Source organism: Salvelinus fontinalis, chromosome 5 (genome assembly GCF_029448725.1).
Source record: "Salvelinus fontinalis isolate EN_2023a chromosome 5, ASM2944872v1, whole genome shotgun sequence".
In the NCBI taxonomy this organism is placed as follows: Eukaryota; Metazoa; Chordata; class Actinopteri; order Salmoniformes; family Salmonidae; genus Salvelinus; species Salvelinus fontinalis.
In genome coordinates, this window is record NC_074669.1 from 26,418,286 (window position 1) to 26,427,794 (window position 9,509).

Below are 9,509 nucleotides of genomic sequence, written 5' to 3' on the forward strand. Positions count from 1 at the left end.
TAGTCCTGGCCCCAGAACATGGATTAAACGTCCCCCAAAATCTATCTGACATGACCCATTGTCACTTTTAAAGACACACTTTGATATCTAATATTAAACTCAACCTAACACAATGTAATATGTTTGTGTTTTTGTATGTTTGTATCGTTTGTATGACACACTTTGACATCTAAGATTAAACACCTGCTAACAAAATGTAATATATTAGAATTTATATTTGTATGTTTGTTTATCTCCTGATCTTGACAAAACAACTTTTGTTATGTAATAATCATGAGAAAATTATCTTTTGATCTCAACAAAACACCTCAAAACAACTTGTGATCGTAAAGTGGGAATGATTGTTTTATTCATATGTCCTCTGGACTTCCTTAGTGGAAGCTCCAGTGCAGCTATCATTTTCTCATGATTATTACATAACAAAAGTTGTTTTGTCAAGATCAGGAGATAAACAAACATACAAATATAAATTCAAAATATATTACATTTTGTTAGCAGGTGTTTAGTCTTAGATGTCAAAGTGTGTCATACAAACAGCTCACTATTTTTCTGTTTTCAGCCTTACTCAGTGAGTCAACTGGACTGTAGGAGTCTGTATACAGGGCAGTTATAGGCACACAGTATGATATTGATCCTGTTGGCAATTACAGGCCTTGTCGGTATAGCTAACAATCTTTACATCCATCAATATATGCTGCTACAAATTGACACAACAGATAGAGAGAACGACAGACAAAGAGAGATTGAGGGAGAAGGAGAGATTTGTTAGGTTTTTAATTGTGTACCACGGTAACGCCACTCCGGATAGATATAATTAATTTCCTCTCCTTCACTGTCATTCTGAGTGAGCTCCTCAACATTTTCATTCCCTCATTGAATGATATTAATTATAATTAGTTCATATAAATCTTAATGATCAAATATAGTAATATAATGTGCATGATGCTATAACCCTGTCTTAATTTGAAATGAGGACCTAATTGCGGTAACTCATCATTTTGTTTTAGACTTTTTAATCATTTTGAGTGATTTTCATTATAATTGTGTTTGATAATTGTTTGAATATGTTTATTGTAGCCTATTTAGTTGACACTGGGGCTCTCAAATTTGATCTTTATGTAATGTGAGAAGAACGGTGTAAGATGTTGCTCTAAAGAGAGCATGTTTAGATTGGTGTATTTGAGTGCAGTGTTTTATCTAGACTATCTGCCCACTAAAGCACCAGTGCATCTATATACACTATCTACTCCTGTATTATTCATGCCCTAAGCTCCATGACCATGACTGGTGTTTGAGTAGAGTTGCTGTGAAGGAAAGGATCAGAAATGGCTGGAGCGCTTCTCTCTCCAGTGCCGCAACCACATGGCTCTTCAGAGGGTGGTGCAGCCAGCCCAACGCATCACCGGGGTCACATTGTCTGCCCTCCAGGACATCTACAGCACCCGGTGTTATAGGAAGGCCAAGAAGATCATCAAGGACCTCAGCCACCCGAGCCACGCCCTGTTCACCCTGCTACCATCTAGCAGACGGAGACAGTACAGGTTTATCAAAGCATGGACCGAGAGACTGAAAAACAACTTCTATCTCCAGGCCATCAGACTGTTGAACAAACATCACTAGCCGGCCACTGCCCGGTACCCTGCCCTGAACTTGAATCGCTGTTACTAGCCGGCTACCACCCGGTACTCCACCCTGTACCTTAGGTTCTGCTGCCCCAAGTACAGTATAGAGACATTGTACACTGGTCACTTTAACAATGTTTACATACTGTTTTACCCACTTCATACACTACCTTTCAAAAGTTTGGGGTCACTTAGAAATGTCCTTGTTTTTGAAAGAAAAGCACTTTTTTTGTCCATTAAAATAACATCAAATTGATCAGAAAACAGTGTAGACATTGTTAATTTTGTAAATGACTATTGTAGCTGGAAATGGCTGATTTTATTATGGAATGTCTACATAGGCGTACAGAGGCCCATTATCTGCAACCTTCACTCCTGTGTTCCAATGGCACGTTGTGTCAGCTAATCCAAGAAGGCCAGGATCACGGAGTCGCCTCTTCACTGTTGACTTTGAGACTGGTGTTTTGCAGGTACTATTTAACGAAGCTGCCAGTTGAGGACTTGTGAGGCATCTGTTTCTCAAACTAGACACTCTAATGTACTTGTCCTCTTGCTCAGTTGTGCACCGTGGCCTTCCACTCCTCTTTCTATTCTGGTTAGAGCCAGTTTGCGCTGTTCTGTGAAGGGAGTAGTACACAGCGTTGTACGATATCTTCAGTTTCTTGGCAATTTCTCACATGTAATAGCCTTCATATCTCAGAACAAGACTAGACTGACGAGTTTCAGAAGAAAGTTCTTTGTTTCTGGCCATTTTGAGCCTGTAATCGAACCCACAAATGCTGATGCTCCAGATACTCAATTTGTCTAAAGAAGGCCAGTTTTATTGCTTCTTTAATCAGAAAAAAAGTTTTCAGCTGTGCTAACATAATTGCAAAAGGGTTTTCTAATGATCAATTGATTAAAATTGAAATGATTAACTTGGATTAGCTAACACAACCTGCCATTGGAACACAGGAGTAATGGTTGCTGATAATGGGCCTCTGTACGCCTACAAAGATATTTCATAAAAAAGCATTAGTCATTTACAACATTAACAATGTCTACGCTGTATTTCTGATCAATTTGATGCTATTTTAATGGACAAAAATTAGCTTTACTTTCAAAAACAAGGGAATTTCTAAGTGACCACAAACATTTGAACGGTAGTGTACGCATATACTGTATTCTAGTCATTGCTCATCCTATACAATGGCATCCTTGCAGGGAAACTAAAGGAGAGAGACGCTGCTTATAAACACGGCAGCGTAACCGGGGACAATAGTATGGTTAAACAGTACAAATACGACCTCTGCAGATTGATCAAGATGGCGAAAAACAACTATAGGGACAAAGTGGAGGAGCAAATCAGCGGGTGGAACACGAGGTGTATGTGGCAGGGGCTCCTAATGATCACGGATTACAAAAAGAAAGCCAGCCACGTCGTGGACACCAACGCCAGCCTACCGGACGAGCGAAACACTTCTTTCTCACGCTTCGAGCACAATGACAACTTTGAGTGGACGAGGAGAGCCCCTGAGGACAACAAGGGCTACGTACTTACGGTCTCCATGGAGGACGTGTGTAAGTCATTCAAACGTGTTGACCCTCCCAAGGCTGCCGGCCCAGACGGCATCCCTATCCACACCCTCAGAGCATGTGCAGACCTCCCTATGCAACTGGGTCCTTGACTTCCTGACGGGCCACCTGGGTAGGCAACATTACCTCCTCGACACCAATTCTCAACACAGGGTCCCACAAGGGTGCATCCTCAGTCCCCTCCTGTATTTCCTGTATACCCACGACTGTGTGGCCTCACACAGTTCCAACTCCATCATCAAGTTCGCTGACGATACGACAGTAGTAGGAGTACCAACAATGAGACAGCCTACAGGGAGGAGGTAGGCACTCTGACGGCATGGTGCCAGGTTAACAACCTCTCCATCAACGTCAGAAAAAAAATAAGCTGAGTGTGGACTTCATGAGGAACCAGGCTGGGCATGCCCCCTTCCTCATCAATGGGGCTGCCGTGGACACGGTCAAAAACCTCAAGTTCCTCGGCGTACACATCTCTGAGGAGCTCAAACCACACAGACACCGTGGTGAAGAAGGCATGACGGCAACTATTTAATCTCAGGAATCTAAAGAAATGAGTCCTGGCCCTGAGGCTAGATTAAGGCATCTGCTATTCAACTTAATTAGGGCAACATTTTGGAGTGACAATGGAATCAGCCAATCACATTTTGACTTAATGGGTGGGACCGTTTTTACAATAAGGTATGGAAACTTCTACCTTCTTGAAGGCCAACAGGTCAATGCGCAATAGCGAGCAGTAGTTTTCCCACAGTCTAGTTAGCTAGCTTTTGTTGACAGCTAGTTTGCAGCAGCTGCAGCAGGTGTTATCAAAGAGAATGTTGTTGCTAATTTGTTAGCTTCTCCCTTTTCAAGAATAACTCCCAGCAAGAAGTTCAGTTTCAAATGATCATCTGGTAAGTGGAACTGTGCGTTCCTGGTGTAACTCGGGCAGTTGTTGTAGCCATCCTGTACCTGACCAGCAGGTGTGATGTCCGGATGTGCCGATCCTATGCAGGTGTTGTTACACGTGGTCTGCCACTGCGAGGACGATCAGCTGTCCATCCTGTCTCCCTGTAGTGCTGTCTTAGGCGTCTCACAGCACGGACATTGTAATTTATTGCCCTGGCCACATCTGCAGTCCTCATGCCTCCTTGCAGCACGCCTAAGGCACGTTCACACAGATGAGCAGGGACCCTGGGCATCTTTCTTTTGGAGTTTTTCAGTCAGTAGAAAGGCCTCTTTAGTGTCCTAAGTTTTCATAACTGTGACCTTAATTGCCTACCGTCTGTAAGCTAGATATGTGTGCAACAAAAATTCATCATTCCCCTTCTGCTACCATTTCTGTCAAACCGTCTACGCATACAGTTTGATGCATGTGTTCAATAAATCCAACGTATCCGCCACAGAGAACACACTGCAACTGCCTCTGCAACTGCCTCTGATCCAAGACCAACTCAGTTAATCCCTACCATTGTGACAATGAGTCGTCATAATGCTGCATCAAATGTACATGATCTTAGGGGCATTGGCAAACGCAATGCAAGTAATGTAATTTATGTACCCCTAATTTCACCAAATACATCTGTTTATCCTACAGCTATTGTAAGCAGTAATCATGAGCCTATAAACCAGAGTTACACTGTTAGCACTGAGGCGATGTGCAATAGCAGGAATACCACTTTATGCAGCTCACCCTGCACTATCAGCTCCAATTTAAATAACATGAGTAAGTCTACCTCTGATAAGCTTCCCAGTAAAGCATTAAAAACAATCAAGCAACCCAGAAAAGTGCTAAAAATAGCTCATATTAACATATGTAGCCTAATAAACAAGGTCCATAAAGTCAATAACTTGCTTGTAACAGATGACATTCATTTTCTGACTATCTCTGAAACTCACCTTTGATGATACAGTGGTAGCAATACATGGTTATAACATCTACCGAAAAGACAGAAATGCCAACGGAGGTGGTGTTGCGGTCTATATTCAGAAACACATTCATGTAAAGCTTAGAGACGATCTAATGTTAAATACTGTTGAAGTAATATGGCTACAGGTTCATCTGCCTCACCTAAAGCCCATTATTGTGGGAAGTTGCTATAGACCACTATGTGCTAACAGTCAGTATCTGGATAATATATGTGAAATGCTTGATAATGTATGTGATATCAACACAGAGGTATATTTTCTGGGTGATTTAAATATTGACTGGATATCATCAAGCTGCCCACTCAGGAAAAAACTTCAAACTGTAACCAGTGGTTGTCAGTCAACCTACCAGGGTAGTTACAACATCATAGGAATTAAATCATCAACATGTGTTGATCACATCTTTACTAATGCTGCAGATATTTGCTTCAAAGCAGTATCTAAATCCTTAAGATGTAGTGATCACAATATAATAGCCATATAACCAAAGTTCCAAAGGCTTGGCCTAATATTGTGTATAAGAGGTCATATAATACGTTTTGTAGTGATGTTGATGATGTAAAGAATATTTGCTGGTCTGTGGTGTGTAATGATGAGCAACCAGACACTGCACTTGACGCATTTATGAAACTACTTATTCCAGTTACTAATAAGCACGCACCCATTAAGAAAATGACTGTAAAAACTGTTAAATCCCCTTGAATTGATGAGGAATTGAAAAATTGTATGGTTGAGAGGGATGAGGCAAAAGGTATGGCAATTAAGTCTGGCAGCCCAACTAATTGGCAAATGTACTGCAAATTAAGAAATCATGTGACTAAACTAAATAAAAATAAAAATAAACTGCACTATGAAACAAAGATAAATTATACAAAGAATGATCGCAAAAAGCTTTGGAGCACCTTAAATGACATTTTGGGGAAGAAAACTTGGCTCCTTCATTCATTGAATCAGATGGCTCATTCATCGCAAAGCCCACTGATATTGCAAACTACTTTAATTACTTTTTCATTGGCAAGATAAGCAAAGTTAGGGATGACATGCCAGCAACAAATGCTGACACTACACATCCAAGTATATCGGACCAAATTATGAAAGACAAGAATTGTACTTTTGAATTACATAAAGTCAGTGGGGAAGAGGTGAAAAAATTATTGTTGTCTATCAACAATGACAAGCCACCGGGGTCTGACAATCTGGATGGAAAATTACTGAGGATAATAGCAGATGATATTGCCACTGCTATTTGCCACATCTTCAATTTAAGCCTACTAGAGAGCATGTGCCCTCAGGCCTGGAGGGAAGCTAAAGTAATTCCGCTACCCAGGAATAGTAAAGCCCCCTTTACTGGCTCAAGTAGCTGACCAATCAGCCTGTTACCAACCCTTAGTAAACTTCTGGAAAAAATTGTGTTTGACCAGATACAATGTTATTTCACAGAAAACAAATTGACAAAAGAATTTCAGCATGCTTATAGTGTCACGGCTGACTAGGTGTGTTGATAGGAATCAGGTGCAGAGAGCAGAGAGTTCCAGGGAAAAAATGCACTTTATTCCGACACCGAAAATGGTAATGCCCAAAACACAGGGCGCAAAACACTGACCAACCCAAACACAGGGTAAACACGGTCCGGAGCCCAACAACACCTACGACACAAGCGGGAACACAAAAATAATCCTGCACAACAAAGGGCGGGTTCCACACGCTTACATAGGGAAACAAATCAAGAAAACACAAAACGGAACAGGTGCAACTAATAAGACAAAACTAACAGAAAAGGGAAAAGGGATCGGTGGCGGCTAGTAGGCCGGTGACGACAACCGCCGAGCACCGCCCGAACAGGCGGGGGAGGAGACTTCGGCGGGAGTCGTGACATATAGGGAAGGACACTCAACAAGCACAGCATTTACACAAATGACTGATGATTGGCTGAGAGAAATTGATGATAAAATGATTGTTAGACTTTTAACATTATTGATCATAATCTGCTGCTGGAAAAACGCATGTGTTATGGCTTTACACCCCCTGCTATAATGTGGATAAAGAGTTACTTGTCTAACAGAACACAGAGGGTGTTCTTTAATGGAAGCCTCTCAAATATAATCCAGTTAGAATCAGGAATTCTCCAGGGTAGCTGTTTAGGCCCCTTGTTTTTTTTTATTTTTACTAACAACATGCCACTAACTTTGAGTAAAGCCAGAGTGTCTATGTATGCGGATGACTCAACACTATACATATCAGCTTCTACAGCGACTGAAATGACTGCAACACTCAACAAAGAGCTGCAGTTAGTTTCAGAGTGGGTGGCAAGGAATAAGTTAGCACCAAATATTTCTAAAACTAAAAGCATTGTATTTGGAAAAAAACACTCACTAAACCCTAAACCTCAACTAAATCTTGTAATAAATAATGTGGAAATTGAGCAAGTTGAGATGACTAAACTGCTTGGAGTAACCCTAGATTGTAAACTGTCATGGTCAAAACATAATGATCCAGTAGTAGCTAAGATGGGGAGAAGTCTATCTATAATAAAGCGATGCTCTGCCTTCTTAACAACATTATCAACAAAGCAGGTCCTAAAGGCTCTAGTTTTGTCGCACCTTGACTACTGTTCAGTCGTGTGGTCAAGTGCCACAAAAAAAGGACTTTGGATGTACACAGAGAGATAATATTAATAATATGCATGTTACTTCATCACTACTATTATTTATGAGAGGTATTGACATAATGAATGCACTGAGCTGTCTGTCTAAACTACTGGCACACAGCTCGGACACCCATGCATACCCCACAAGACATGCCACAAGAGGTCTCTTCACAGTCCCAAAGTCCAGAACAGAGTATGGGAGGCACACAGTAGTACATAGAGCCATGACTACATGGAACTCTATTCCATATCAAGTAACTGACACAAGTAATAAAATTAGATAAAGAAAACAGATTAAAAAAACACCTTATGGAACAGCGGGGACTGTGAAGCAACACAAACATTGGCACAGACACAGACACAGACACACACACACACACACAGACACACACAGACACACACACACACACACACACACACACACACACACACACACACTAACACACACACACACACACACACACACACACACACACACACACACACACACACACACACACACACACACACACACACACACAATAACATATGCACTATAAATCCACTACATGGATTTAGTACTGTAGATATGTGATGGTGGTGGAGTAGGGGCCTGAGGGCACACAGTGTGTTGTGAATTCTGTGACTGTATTGTAATGTTTTTTAAATTGTATAAACTGCCTTAATTTTGCTGGACCGCAGGAAGAGTAGCTGCTGCTTTGGCAGCAACTAATGGGGATCCATAATAAATACAAAAGCAAATACGAACACAATGCTGCAAGGCAAATGCAGCGTTCCATTGGAAATTAATGTACTTCTGGTGTACCAAAATGACCCTGTCAGTGTGATCGAGGCATAAAACACTATTTTACATCATCTCAGGTGTTTGTGTTGTGCCTGCCATCAGTTGAGAAACAGCATTCACTTGTCGTGTTGGCTGATATGAATAACATTGAAATGTCCTCTTTCAAATGGTACCACAAAGATGATTGGGGGTCCACACATCAGAGAATGTTGACTTGAGTTGGAATATCCATTGTTTTAACTTAATCTGTCAATCTCCCAAAACCTATTGAAATCATAGAAAATCACAGAAATATGGACATTATAAAATGCATTCCCATTCGTGTTGACATTCAACGGTGGGTGGAATTAAATTGAATTAAAATGTCAATGGTGTTACCAGCTAAATTGCAGTCTCTGAAGGGATAGGTCCTTTCTATGAATTATATTTCTATGATTGAAATGGCACCCACCTGTATTAAAGAGTATGGTATGTCTCATCTGATGGCGGACACAACACAAAAACTTCAGACAATGTAAAATAGGGTCTATGCTACAACATATGTGAAAATTAGACAAATCTGAGTCCATAAGTTTTCAGATTATTGACTTTATCATTGTTTTTGTACTTTTACCCCTTTTTCTCCGCAATTGGTAGTTACAGTCTTGTCACATCACTGCAACTCCCCTAGGGACTCAGGAAAGGCGAAGGTCAAGAACCATGCGTCCTCCGAAACACGACCCTGCCAAGCCACACTACTTGCTTAACCCCGAAAGCCAGTTGCACCAATGTGTCAGAGGAAACCCCGTCCAGCTGGCGACCGAAGTCAGCTTGCAGGCGCCGGGCCCACCATAAGGAGTTGCTAGAACGTGATGGGACAAGGAAATCCCGGCCGGCCAAACCCTCCCCTTACCCGAGCCAATTGTGTGCCGCCTCATGGGTCTCCCGGTCACAGCCGGCTGTAACACAGCCTGGAATCGAACCCGGGTTTGTAGTG